The sequence below is a fragment of the Strigops habroptila genome, chromosome 1, assembly GCF_004027225.2.
Source record: "Strigops habroptila isolate Jane chromosome 1, bStrHab1.2.pri, whole genome shotgun sequence".
Taxonomy (NCBI): Eukaryota; Metazoa; Chordata; class Aves; order Psittaciformes; family Psittacidae; genus Strigops; species Strigops habroptila.
In genome coordinates this window covers 30,972,995-30,987,128 of record NC_044277.2, presented here as the reverse complement: position 1 = coordinate 30,987,128, position 14,134 = coordinate 30,972,995, and the positions used below count along the sequence as shown (strand labels likewise).

The following is a 14,134-nucleotide window of genomic DNA, read 5'->3' as shown; positions in this document are numbered from 1 at the left end:
AACAAACATTTACTATATAGGCTGCACACACTAGATGTACCTCTAAAACTGTATTTAAACAGACAAACTTTCTGGTTCTGAAACAAAGAAATCCTTACAAAATGCCGGAGTTGATGTGAGCTTAGGGCATGTAAACCCAAAAGAATTGTATTCTTTGCATTGACTCCAAACTAAATTAACAGCAACTCCTCTGAAATCGGAGGAGTGATATCGATGTAAAACTGGCAAGACATACAGTTTTGACATTAGTAAAAAAAGAATCAGGCCTTTAGTTACCAGTTGACAAGAATTCCATGAAATCAAGTTTAAAAGGTTTCATCTCCTCTTTTGCACTACCAGTTCCATTTTTATGGATGGTGTGCATAGTCCAGAAGGCACAGGAGGGTCTGTAAGAAAGAGGTTTTCCAGCAAAGCTGATGGGGGTCAGTTCTGTTCCTTTTCCCAGGTAACGGCAGAGCTCAGGGTCTGGTAGCAGCAGCTGCTGAAGTTTGGCTCCTCCTTTTTTTGACACCGAGGCTGCCTTATAAATTCACCTAATCTGAGATGACAAGGCACCTGTCGCTAGCAGTGATCCAGTGTTTAGGATAGTGATGGAACCCTGGAGTAATCCCGGTTATTTGCACACTTGTTCCAGAAGATGGTAGTGTAACAGATAAGAATAATCTCTTTTTGAAGAATAACAAAACCATAACTTCCTTCTTTCCCTTTCCTTGCTGGGGAGGATCCTTTGATTTTTGGTATTCAGGGGGCCAGAGCTTTTGTAAGGGGCGTTGCGAGAATGGGAAATGCTTGGATTTGCCAAGTGCTACATGAGGGTTTCAAACGCAGGTGGTTTTCCCATATGAGAAACCATGGCTGTCTGCCTTCAAATAAGAGTTTCTCCTTGCTTAATACCTAACATTTCATGTACCTTCCCCACTCCAGAAAATAAGGTTCTGAGTGAAAAGTGCTCCTTAAACAGGAAGCTTATTCCTGTGGCTTTCACTCTGGTCCTTTTATATTCTTTTTTATATTGAAATATGGCTATGGATTTTGTTTACAGCACTGAGGGTTTAAATTAAAGAAAATGTAACATTTCTAAAATAAATTATTTAGCTATATGGCAAATGTCACCACTCAGTCCCTCAGTTACCTTGAGCTTTATGAACCATTCACCAAAAAAATCACTTTCTTTGCCATTGCAGCACCCTTTGGGGTGGGAAATGTCACCCCAAGCACAAACGACCATGAGCCATTCTGCTGCAGCACAGCAATGTGCTTCAGGATTGTTTCCAGCAGGAGCACCCAACTGCTGTAGGGAGACAAAATATGATTTCTCACTGGGTCATCAGCCCATGCACTGGGACAGCCATTTCAGCTCCAGTGAAAAACGTCACTGGAGTTTTAAGTCCCACCTGGTCTGGCCCATAGATTTCTCTCTCACTTGATGGGTGATTTCTCCAGTGCTACTGCAGTTTCCAGTTTTGACCGAGGGCCTCTTCCAAAGTCCAGCACCACCTCATCGATTTTCCTGGGTTTGGATCAGGCCCTTGCAAGAGGATAAATATCCTCTGCTGAAGCACCCACCACAGTTCAGGCAGCGGCAGGTCAGCGCTGCTGGGCAGCCGTCCCCCGGCCCTGCAGCAGGGACTGTGCACTGAAATCACAAGGCAGAGCGGTGCCGCCAACATTTTTTTTCCCAAGTGGGTGGAAAGGCAACAAGAAACAACGGAATTGAAAAATGTCAGTATTTAAATACAGCAGAAACTGGGAGCCTGACAATAACTCAGCTACTACAGAGTCAATTCAGCCATCTGGAGATTGTGACACATCCAGAAAGGGAGGGCTGTGTGGGGGAGAGAGACCTTAAAAATGAAGGATTTCATTCCATGTTGAAATGTATTCTCCATGCGGGCTGCTGCTTTAATGTTGAACAGCATAGGTATCTGAGTGATTTTGTGCATCAAAGAAGTACGTACCAAAACACCTAGTGTCTTGCCACAGTTGGATGTTATGTTTCTGGACCAGAGCTGCTTGGCCCAGCACGGAGTTTACTTTTGGTATCTGTTTGTTTTTGAATGTTATCATTATTTAAAAATAGATTTTGAGGCTGTTTGAATGTTTTAAATACATACAATGGCAGTGATTTATAAACATTCCTGGTTTCAGCTGTAGCTGTACAGAAGGGTTGAATCTGCTCTCAGCATATTTTTTACATGATTTTAATAATTGGAAGCAAGCATATTAGAAATCTTTTAGGTTCATTTAAAAATCTATGCAATTTAAACAAACGCTGGGTTGTGTAATGGTTTGTCTGGGAATAGCTTAAGCTGCACAGAGTAATAATATTTTATTAGCTGTCATTTGTTTTCTAGGAAGAAAATGGTGATTTTTATGTTGTGTGTTACGTGAAAACTTGGCACTGAAATGGGACAGTCCCTGAACGTGGATTTCTAAAAAGGTGGGAGAGTAGTTGCCCAAAAGGTGAAGACTTGAGAAAAATTGGGGTGGGTCATTTCTTTCCTGAAATGAAGCAGGGTACAGATTAGGAGCCATTAGGGCTTGCCAGGAGTTGCTGGTCATAGAAGCCTGTTTAAGTGCTCACTGTCAACAAGGAAATCATGGGCAGCACTTAAAGTGGCTCACCTCTGATTTATTCATAAACCTCACACGAGCACTTGGCTTTGTTCTTGCTCTGGTAAGGGGGAACTGATGCCAATAAGAACAGGAATAAAGAGCTTCTTGCATGGTCCAAAAGTGAATAGCACTTTATCTCAAAGCATGACCTCCATTCCCAAGATCTGTTGTGTTACAGTTGACTCTGCTAGATGTGTATTCTCAGATGAATTGCTAGAAGAGGTTACAACAAATACATACTTTGTAAACCCTCTAGATGTAACAAGAACTATGTAACTGGAACTTAGGTTCTAACTTGAAGAAAGGTTGCAGTATTCATACTGAACTGAGAGATTTCCGTTTGAGACAGTGTTTTATGTTGGTGTTTTTAATGTGAGTCAGAAAACAGCATGATCATGTGGCTGCGATTCAAATGAAAATTTTATATTCTTTAAGGGATTCATTTGAGGAACATATTTTAATAAAAGCAGACACACAGAAATGTGAAGTAGTTCAGAGGCGGAAAAGAAAAGCAAAAAATTGACTTTGTTTTTAGACATATTTGATTGTTGTTGCTTTATTTTTGTTTCTCTAAAAAAGGCAAAGTAATGCTCGCAGTCCACGATGGGGGAAGGGACCTTTCGAAGACGGTCAACTGCCATGTTTGCACTGGGGCAGAGGTTGAGTACAGTTACTTAAATCCCCAGAGAAACATTTAGTTAATGCTAGTCTCTTTCTGATCCCGTCTGAGTCTGGTTTTCTTTCCTGCTTTTTAATGAAGTTTGTTTGTGGCTATGTTTAGGTTATGTTTTTAAACTGACTTGCATTTTCACAACGGTTTTGACCAAAAGAGCCGTAATGGAAGACAGTGATGAGAGTTAATGATACGTCTTTGATAAAGCAGTCCTCGTGTGCAATCTGATCACAGCCATCAGCTCATTTGTCATGGCTGAAGTGAAAATGTCAGGACCAATGAGTGTATCAGTGCTGAAGGGGGCGAAAGGGCTTTTGGAGACACTTTTGTGCTGGGAGTGGGCCATAGCTTAGATGCAGCTCTAGGGAAATACTGGGATTAGCCAACTCTGTGCACAAATCCCTAGCATAACAGAATTAGTTGGGAAAATGCGGTTTGTTAGGAAAAAAAAGTCTGTAGAACTGCTCTAGGCTGCAGCCCAGGAACTATGCAAACCAGTAAGGCATTTTATTAAAAAAATTTTAGCAACGTGAACATACATTCCAACAAAAGTCACAATTGCTAGCCAACATTGTAACAAAATCCATCTTAACGTATTTTGCATATGTATGTGGGTTTGCTTCTGGAAAAAAAAAAAAAAGGCATTTAAAATAAATGCAGTCTTCACAATCTTAAAAGAAGGTTTTCTGAATTTGGCACAGTGGAGATTAATACAATGTATATAAATGCAAACTGATGCTGATTATCTTTTTGCATGGGTTAGTTCAAATAAAAGATAAGGGCAGTCTCCCTGCTGCAGACACGTCTGTACTCAGGAGGTGTAATTCATACTGTAGGAATATATTGATTGCCAAACTGTGATTCTAGTGTGGCTAGCCTCCTCTCTCTTTGACTGGTCTGTAGAAGAGGTTTCAGCAGAATATCACAGTAGGCAGATGTAGGATAACCTATTGTATACTGCTGCCTTGCCACGATTGCAAATGCAAATTGTTTAGACCTCCGAAGAGTAAGGTTTAATATCCCTTACAATTTTTTTTCTTTTTTTTTTTTTTTGTGCACATTTGTTATAATAACTCTGGATACTTTTGACAGCCAGCTTTTATTCTGTTTTTTAGCCTTGGTGGATTCATGATCTCAATGGTAACCTGCAGCAATGAGTTCTACTGTCTAACCCCTTTGCCCTCCTCATTGTGGGGTTTTAATTTGTCACAGTTTAGCTTTCTTGGAAACTTGCTACTTGTCTTTTGGTAAACCTCATCTTGCTTCCTGCTAAGTACCTAGGAAAAGCAGGGTGCTTTTGCCACTATGTTGTCCATAAAAATGCTGAATAAATCTTGATTTCTTTGAAGTGGGGATCCTACTTGCCAGACCTATTCAGCTGCTGTGGAACTGCGTAGGTGTTTAACCAGATAATCCCATTACCTGCAGTATGCCAGCCCAAAACAAGTGAGCAGGAATGAGTTATTCCATCTCCAGTGCGTGGAGCGGTTGTTGAGGAATCGTCAGAATACTAGATGTGTGTAGTTAATTGTCTGTCTGTCTACACTGGTTAACAATGGCTATTTGCCTGTGGAAGGGATATTTACCTGTTCTGCTGCACTTCCCATGTATTTGATATTGTAGAATTGGGGATGTTTTAACTTCACAGATCCATGCTGAGGATGAAAAACTGGGCTGTGGGCAGTTTTTCCTTTGTTTGGTGTTGCTATTAGAAGTGCTGCTGCAAGTTTATTGTCTTTCTTTTTTAATGAAAGGCTGAAATGAAAATTAAGTTTGGTATTGGCTCCATTGTATATCACCGATCTGGTAGTTGCCACCATTAAGCAAGGCCCTTGAAACGGAGTGTGGCAGAGCATAGCACCAGCCTTCTCTGTGCTCTGGATTATTAGCATGTCTGTGTCTCTACTGTGTGTTGCCCAGTGTTCACCTGTGGTGGAAAGCTCTCGCTTTCTTTTTCTTTCCCAAAACTTGGGCATAAGTTTGGGAACAGGCAGAACTAGCACATACACTGATCAGAGAGGGTGGAGAGCAGGGGATGTGTGGCAGAGCCTTAGGCTGTGGCTCAGATAGCAGGTAATTGCCTCTGGTAAGCCTAGCCTTCCTCACAGCCGGCTTGCAGCTAGCATGTGAAACTACCTTTTGCGGTCATGGGCTTTGGGCCTGTGGTCCTTCTGGGCCTTTTTGTACTATGAACATGGCCACAGGGACTAAAGATAACAGGTAACCTCAAATCTGGCATAGAAATGTGTAATAAAGCTGCACCCACTAGCCTTTAAACCCCAAACACTTCTCTGTTTATGTGTGTCAGTGTGAGTGGCAGCAGCAAAGTAATTTATTTAATCTAACTAGTACTTATCTTTGTTAGGAGTTGTCTGCAGATTTCTTCCATTTCGTGTACCGTGAATTGTTCTCTTTCAGATAATGTGCTTGTACAACCTTTCTTTTTTTTTTTAATTCTATTGATTTACAGTATTGAAGTGAAATATCTGATACCTGTTTCCTGCACTTTGACTGTACATAGTCAAAGAAGTTGATGAGATCCTTCCCTCCCTTCCACAAGCCCTTTAGCTGTTTTAAATGTATAATTATCATTGCATGTCATTTGATAGCTACACTAATTGCTGCCAACCATTGTCTGTTTGCACTTAATGCTGAAACCTGATCAACATCCTGCTTTGGTTGATGTTTGGTGGTAAACTTTAATTAACTCTTATTGCATTGAAGAAGAGCTCAGTCTCTGTGCTAACTAATCATTTACCTTCATTATGTCCTGACAGCTCCACTTGTTCCTGGTACTAATAGATACACCAGTCAGTAAATAAACCTGCAAACCTTCATGCCTTGAAGTTATTCCACATTGATATTTTGTTGCTTAGAGTATAATGGCATAAAGATAATTATTTCAGTTAGGTTTGTATCTCTGCTTTTCTAGACACCAATCTCAAATTGCCTTTTTCATGCCAGACAATATCATTTTAATAGTAACTAACTGTTGATTTAAGATAACATTATTCCTTCAGCATGGTTCCTATATACATGCATCTTTTGAATCAATACAATTAAGCTTGTCTCCTGTTGGAATTCTTGTAATTATTTTTCCTGAAATACTTTTCCTGTAATGATATTGAAGTTAAAGTAATCAGGTTACTGGCAGATCATGTAAAATTCAACTCAAAATTGCTGGCTGCTTGATTTTAATTTGTCTGACATCAAGTTTGTTTGAAAAGGGATAATATGTGGTTAAACCAAGGAGCTTATAATTATGGTTGACATTTGTTTGTTTATAATGAAATCTAATTAAAGTTCATACATTTTAAAACACAAAAGTTAATTACTGAATTGCTCACTTCACTTATGCACAGCAGTCAAATTAACTTGCAGAGCAAAAAAAATGACAAAAGACTATGCGTAATAAAAACAAAATGCCCAGCTGATCTTGACAATACAAAACAAATTTGCCATGATAATATTCCAGAAAAAACAAATGCTTTATTAATAACTGAACTGTTTAAAAAAAATCCTGTATTATCACTGACCAGGCTGATTTTAATACAGAGAAATATTTAAATGTTTAACATGATTTACCATGATTTACAATACCCACGGCTTTTTTCTTTTTTTCAGATGCATAATTGGAAGAGTCTTGCAGCCTTGTAAATGTGCACAAAAGCATGATTCTTTATTTTTTGTTTTCATCAAGACTCTTTCTGAAGTCATTTGGAGTTGTAGTATCTCCCCAAGAACTGAAATGTTTGTTTGACTACTTGCCTTGTGATAACTCTTAGAAGCATTCTTAGCATGCAAGCAAATTAGTATTAAGCAAACAAAAAAATACTGTAACATTTATTTCACAGTTGGTTTTGAGACAACAAAGAGGTTAAGTGAATATTGTAGAGCCACTTTGGTTCCCTGGTCATTAATTATTGGTTTTGCAATTCAGTCTTACCTACTGAATGCGCTGACAGAAGACATATCCAGACTTTAGTAAAATCACAAAGTTTGTGATAATTCACACTTTAAAAGGTTACATTACTTTTTTACATGATTACAGTATTTTTAGTATACTTACCTGATGTTAATATTACATTTTTCTTAAATCAGATATAAGTTTAATGAAGCAAAATCCTATATTTCTGTAATTTTTTTCTTAAAAGCTGTGAATGCAAATGATCTCTTTCACAGTGTTTGAGAACAGGTGACAGATCCAGGCAATGTGATTTTTTTCATGAAGACAATTAGGGTTAATTTTCTAGCTGCTTCTATTTAATTTATTTCCATGTGTGTTTAAAACAACATCTAATGTAAACTAACTTTGGTCGGAGTTAAAGAGATTAAATGGTGAAAGCTTTACAGATCGGGAGTATTGACATATGAATAAACACAGTAAATATGATTTATTAATTACTAAAATGATTGATGCAGCAAATTTCTTTAAAGGAAAATGGAATATGGATTCAATAGCTAAGCTTTATATTTAGTAAGATTATTAACTTGAACTTCCAAATTTAATAGGGATTTTGGGGGTGAAAAGGGAAAGCATGGGGGCTGTTTTCATTAATGGCATGCTTGTAAAATTGAGTTTAATTTACATAACCTTTCAGAGTGTGTATCATGTGTGTTATAATACAGGATCTGATTGATTTGTAGATTAATATTTATTTAGTAAAAGAAAATAAAAGGGATTAAGCAGTCATCATTTTAACTCTAATCCTACTTTGCGTAGATGAGACAAAGGGAGGTGATTAATGCTCTAATGTTCACTGGGTCACTATCACTCAGATGCACCTTTCTCCAAAAAAGAAGAAAAGGGAAAAAGTTGGTACCTCCTCCTAGTATTGGCAAACAACAGTTTTCTAGAAACACTTTAGCTGATTAGGCCATTCTTCATCACTAATGAAGCAATCACTACAGAACCTCAGTGTCAGGCGAAGTAGTAGAAATATGGTATGAAAGCGAGAATTAGAAGGATAATTACAGTTCGTGTTTTTGTCTCACACCAATGTGAGCTATTAATGTTCAGTTAGAACAAATACATGCAAAGTAGGATGACTGGAAAAAAAAGAAGCCAAATTTGTTTGCAGAGGTAGACTAAGAAATAGGCCTATCTTGCATAATGATGACAACATTTTCCTGAAACGGCAAACAACAATAACAAAAGAAACATATTGCACAGTAGCTTTGTCAAGCTAAGATTGCTGATCTTGCTTTTAAAATGAGAACAGCTGCAGTGGCTTCATTAAAGCTGTGGAAAGAAGACAGGAGAGTAATGCAAAAGTTCTTCACCATTACAATTAAATTAAAAATTCCAAAGCCTATGATAGTGTTATGGCCATTGTGTACACTTTCCCGTTGGTCCTAAGGATAGAAAACAAAAAGGAAAATCCTATCCCGACAGTGAAGGAGAGCTGATCAGCCTCAGGAGATTTCATTGTAAGAGTTTAAAAATCAGCTGGAATGATTTTTGGTATTAGCCTTTGTGGATGAGAAGAGGAACATGAGAGAAAATAATCGAGTTGAACAGTACTCTCAAGATTGTCTTTTGCAAACTTTTCCATACCCCCCTCCTGTCCTTTCAGTGTACTGCTTTAGATGCATAATATATTTCGTTACATCCCTCTATTCAAACTTAATTACCTTCTCCCCTTTGTCGTGACATGGGCGGAAAGTTTTTGCCGTGTCAGGAGAGGTCGTCACACATTCTTTTGCAGTTCTCTTCATTAATTCCTTCTTGCAGAAGCATTTTCTATCGTGCTGGGAAGGTAGAAGGGTGTAATAGAAGAGCCCTGAAACATCAGCAGGAAGCTCTAAGCTGGTTAATGCAGTATAATTGTCTGGACATAGACTGGTCTTTGTTTGTGTGGTTCACTTCGAATCAGATGTAATTAACTCCAGAGTGTTTCCAGATTGCCAGCAAAGAAAAATTACAGCTTTTCTGTTTTAAATTGGAAAGCTCAGAAAGACATTAACTATGCAGATTGCTTTTACTTTGAGATATTTCTATCCCATAAGAAAAAGCTTATTTGCCTCTTTTTTTTTTTTTTTTTTTCTCCACCCAAAATGTGCCTTTGTTAAATTATTTGGTTTAAGGTCTATTAAAGTGTAATGGCAACTAATAGTTCAGTTTGAAAAATATTTTTCCTCATATCATTAACGTCTTTAACACTTGCATTTATCTCAAGTTATTGTTTCTTAGAGTGTTTTTTGCTTGCTTGGGGCGAAAGTGGCTGGTGTGTTTGTTTTTCACCTCTACGTTGGGCCCAAGTTTCTGCTAGCTGTCTAGATGGCTTTCTGTACAGGAAGATATACTGCTACGTATCTTCTACACGAAGCAAGCTGAAATGAAAGACGCCCCTGTGTTACACCAATCCATCTCCTGTTTCCTTACAGCTGGAACCTTAAGGAAAAAAAATATCATAGTAATTATAGGACAGGTAGCTTACCTGTATTTGGATATTTCAAACAAGTGACTGTGGGAAAATGGGCAATTTAAAATCTGTTCAACTCGTGGTCAGCTAAGTGCCTACCACACCCTGTTAAAAGGTACTGTGTACAGTAGTTTATAATTATGGATTGCAGCATGGGCTAAAATGAGTAGCAGCGTGAGCAAGTTTCTAGCTAATGCATCTAATAATACAGCGCTATACACAAAGGATCTGTCAGCAGTTGATGCAAAAAAGTCTGACCAAAATCTTTTTTTTTCTTTCTTCTGAATTTAACAATAAGGAATTTAAGCCTCAATGTGGCTTTAGGAACCAAAGAAAAGAAGCTCTTGGTGTCTGCATAATACCACTTTGATGGATTTTTTCATCAGTCCTCTGTACGTGGCAACAAATAAACAAGTATAATTATACTTGTGAAGGCCTATTCATTGCTTTGTCAGGATTAGATATATGTGCAGTTTTCACACTGAGCCTCTCTTTTGTCTTTGCCTAACTCACTATGACATATTGATAGAGGATTTGGTATGGGGAAAAGGCCACAGCAGAGACAGTGATGACCTTTTGGAAACTTGATATAATTCAGGGATTTTTATTTATTTTCTTTTTCTCTTTTTTTTTTTTTTTTCCCAAAGATTTCTTTAACTTGTTACCAAATTCAGAGGCAAGTGTGCAACTTTTAACCCATTTTTACCAGAGTAAATAAAGAATCAAAAGTGTTATGAGATGGCTAAAAAGCAGATGGGAATAAAAACAATAGGCTAAGAAGCCTCTTGGTCTTCTTTCCCAGCACTTAGCACTGTGGCTAACCTAGCATTCCTTTCCCATTATTCCATCCTCTTGATCAGATCACGTTCTTTTTAATCATTTCACAAACACTGTCTCACTGGACCGTAGAAGAGGGCTGGGACAATCTCAATTAAAAAAACAGAGGTAAAACTGGCATTTGTGATTCTTTGTTCTAATGGGAACTCTGCATTCTAAATGCAGAGGAATTCTCCTATTGTTCAGAAAGCACTCCCTTTTCATTAGCAAATCTGGCTGTAGGTGGGTTTTTGTAATTTAACTGAGCAGAGTTTAGAGCACAGTTTCTCCAGGAGGAAAGCAGAGGTTAGCAATTTAAGGTTTTCTGTACATTCACCATTAGTTCTGAGAAAAGGATTTAGATGATCAAAGTTAGTGGCCTTGTGAATTACTGAGAGAACTTGAAATGCTAAGCAGACCAGCAGGTATGTATTTCTGTGAACTCAGCAGATAGCGCTGATGGAGATTTGTTTTTTCTTGATGTTTTAAGGCTATACAGATATGTGCTTAATATATATGCATTTTTTTGTTTCTCCTTCTCCTCTTTCCAGAGAAGGAAATATATTGTGTGGTTTGCATTGTGATTGCTTTTGTAAAGAGAATTGAAATCTGTTGGAGAGACTTTGTGGAATAATGTTGGCTCTGAGGCAGTCCTTTTGATTCTTTTTAGCTGCGACTTTGTGAAACTTTGTTATAACTCTTATAGAAGGTCCCTGGGGTGGGGGGGGGGGAAGAGAATTTTTATTCTTCAATATTGAAGATGCTGTAACCTCTAATGGATGCATGTTCCATCATATGTTACATACGATCAGTAAGTCATCCCAGTAATCTTTAATTGCTCATCAAGGTGTAATGATTTCATCTACCCAACCTGATAGCAAACATGGCCACAAAGACTGTAAACAGCTCAAGTATGGAAATATACATTATGGTTTCTCTCTGTGTTGCTTCCCAGTTCAAAGATTTAGTATTTGTTTTAATTGGAATGAAATATACTCTTGTTTATACAATTGTGATCAGAGGGCGGATGTCATTGTTTAGTACTGATTAATACTGAAATTATGTAAGGAGACTGATAACCATAAATGTGCAGTTTATTGAAAAATGTTGATTAAGTAACAGAAAAGATGTATGACACTTGTTACTGCACTGATTTTTTTTTTACTTTGGTTATGTGATAGAAAGGTTTAAAAGTCTAGTTTAGCTCTGCTAAATATTTTAAGACTGGAAATTGAAACAGTAAGACTGCTCAGTGCAGGGTTGTGGGAAGAAGGGGAGGGGTGAGATGCTGTGCTGCAGAACCCATTTTGTATCTGTCTAAAATTATTTAATGGTCTTAAATGCCATCCTGGTTACAGTATAATGTGTATGCCCATGACTATTCTGGCAACTGTTTTTGTATGCTTGCTGGACACCACAGTGCTGTGGTATACCGTGATATACTGCAGTATGGGTAGCGCTTGCTTCAAGCAGGAAAGGTTAAATGAAAAGCCACAGATAGGTCTAGACTAGTTTTAGGCAGTTACATCAGGCTCCATTTGCTGTATTAACTCCTTCTTTATTGGTCAGTTTTTCCCGCTAAAGAGATTTCACCCTAACTGATCCTTTTATGGTTCTGGGTAGGAGAGAGTTACTGCACATGCATCCCTGTATCATTGCTGGAAAACAAAACAGGTCTACTGCTTTTATTCCTCTGCACCGGTCCAAGAAACTTCTTGCTTGTGTGCATGTTAGTGCCACCGGGTGTATGTCTTCATGCTTGCATGTGTGTTTTTGTGTGACTGAAGTAGTCTCACGAGTGCAGTTGCAGAGTAGATAGATGTAAAAATGCTTTATATAAGCAGTGTTTATCTTTTTATGTCAGAGTTGAGAGATACCAGTATGAAGACATTTATACCAGTCCTCTGCAGATGGAAGGGGCTGGGATTTGCTTTCTGCCGTAACTATCCTTGTGCAACTTTTATCTGTAGATAAGGCCTTAGAAGGAGAATGTGTTAGATGTGTAAGCTTTCTTCAGGATGCATACACTGTTTGTGCAAATTTGCCAAATGGGAAGGTAAACATGCTTGTCTCCAGGCTAATTAGAGAATTATTAGGGTTTCGTGCTCTTTGTGATCAGATTATTTCAAAAGGTTTTTAAATTGCTTGTGTACCATGAGCATAATTAACCTGGATCTCATCAATGATTAAAATTACACACCAAGCTTTGTGGCGTTTGATTCAGAAGCAATTAGGCTGTCATTTTAGCCATCTCAGATACCAAAACTAATTTTGATTCATTTTCATTCTATGTAAATCTTCTGATGTATCTTAAACTGATCACTTCCTCTCTCTGATTTCGCTGACAAGATTGGATTTGGTTACACTTAAAAAAAATTAAGCAGCTATCCTCCATACTTAATATCTCAGTGACCTTCACTGAAACCTTTCCTAGGCAAGGATTTTTATTTTTTAATCTCAAAATCACAGTGAGTGATTTTATGCAGAGATATAGCACCGGGCTATTGCGTATATAAATATATATTGTCTAGCAATACAAAATGTTTTAATTAGATTTCCTTTTCTTGTAAATGGGAAGATGTAGAAAACATTAATGCTCCAGATATCTAAAAGAACAATTTTCAGGATGTAATCAAACTTTTATACTTAGTTGAAAACTTATCTGATAAATTGGCTGCTGCTTTTGTCTAAAATTAATGAATTCTATCACTCTGACTTATGACTGGAATAAAGATTGCTTACCCCCCGCATAAAAGCAAGGCAGAGTCTATATCATAGGCTGAAAATAAACACTAAAGTTTCAGAGTACTCAGCTGTTGTGTACAGTGCCATCGTTCTGCAAACTGAGAGATCTGCAAGGACCTGGAGTATCTTAGGCTGTAATCAGGCTACTATTACAGTGGCTGGAGGCTTGCAGGCTCACAAAAAAAAAAAAAAAAAAGAAGAAGGAAAGCAAACTTTTAACTAGTGTGTGCCCAACTTTCCTCTAGTGCTTTTACCCTGCTGCCAGACTCTGATATGGCTTTTATAGAGTGCATCTTGTTCTTAACAAAGGGAGTTTACGGCCTGAGATGCCTGCCTGCAAGAAATGATTGAAGAATTTTCATCAGCAGTGCTTGCGTATGATTTGTTAAGCTAGGGGAGATGTTGATTGAGGCAGTGGTTGAGAGATGGGCAACTCACCAGGATTGATAACATCAAAATGGTATTTGAAATGGTGTTCATTACATTTTGCAGTGAAAAAACTGAGTGCATGTGATTGTCCCCTAGGATGATGGGACTGGTTGCAGTAAATATTAATTTCTGTTCCGTTGCCCATTGAGGTGGCTAAAGTGTGGGGAAGAACTGTGATTGGTGCTTAATCAGGGATAGCCAGGAACCTGCTGAGGGCTTTTGCACAAGGAAGATTTGAAGTAAGCTGATTTACTTGGTAAAATGAGAACCTTCAAAGAGTTCTGCTTGTGTTGACAATGGCTGCAATATTTAGAGTTCTTAGTTTACATTATCCTGTTGTCATTAGGAAGAAATAAAGACCAAGCAAATAAACTAGCTGAAAGGGAAACAAAAGGAAAAAAAATTATAAATCATTTCTTTTGTGTTCTCC

The 14,134-nt window shown here is 37.9% G+C and overlaps 1 protein-coding gene across 3 annotated transcripts in view; it reads left to right on the top strand.

Moving 5' to 3' along the window:
• Positions 1–14,134, top strand: part of ZFHX4 (zinc finger homeobox 4) — a 152,696-nt gene that overhangs the window by 9,152 nt on the left and 129,410 nt on the right. The gene's annotated exons all lie outside the window — the stretch shown is intronic.